This window comes from Microtus ochrogaster, chromosome 6 (assembly GCF_000317375.1).
Source record: "Microtus ochrogaster isolate Prairie Vole_2 chromosome 6, MicOch1.0, whole genome shotgun sequence".
NCBI lineage: Eukaryota > Metazoa > Chordata > Mammalia > Rodentia > Cricetidae > Microtus > Microtus ochrogaster.
Genome location: NC_022013.1, coordinates 86405331 through 86405762, shown reverse-complemented (window position 1 = coordinate 86405762; position 432 = coordinate 86405331). Strand labels below are relative to the sequence as shown.

At 46.3% G+C, this 432-nt stretch overlaps 1 protein-coding gene across 1 annotated transcript in view; it reads left to right on the top strand.

Moving 5' to 3' along the window:
• The window catches only part of Catspere (catsper channel auxiliary subunit epsilon), a 111701-nt gene that overhangs the window by 54736 nt on the left and 56533 nt on the right, over positions 1-432 (top strand). The window lies entirely within an intron of this gene.

Below are 432 nucleotides of genomic sequence, written 5' to 3'. Positions count from 1 at the left end.
TGACCTCCACATGTGTGCCCTGTGACCTCCACATATGTGCCCTGTGACCTCCACATATGTGCCATGGCAATGCACATCGTTACCCACAACAAAAACACAAAATAAAAATAAAAACTTAGGTTTCTGTATTTTCAGGATCTCAGCAGTCTTCATTCACATAGGCTTCTGACGGAGCAAAGATGCCCTTAATATGTTGGCTCCCATACCATGGCTTATATTCATTTATAGACCGGAGCAAGCACTGTCCCACGGAGCTGCACCTCTATTCATAAAATTCTTAGGGGGAAGAAGCTAGATGGTTAAAAGAAACAAAAAAATAAGCTGGGTGGTGGTGGCGCACGCCTTTAATCCCAGCATTCAGGAGGCAGAGGCAGGTGGATCTCTGTGAGTTCGAGGCCAGCCTGGTCTAGAAGAGCTAGTTCCAGGACAGGA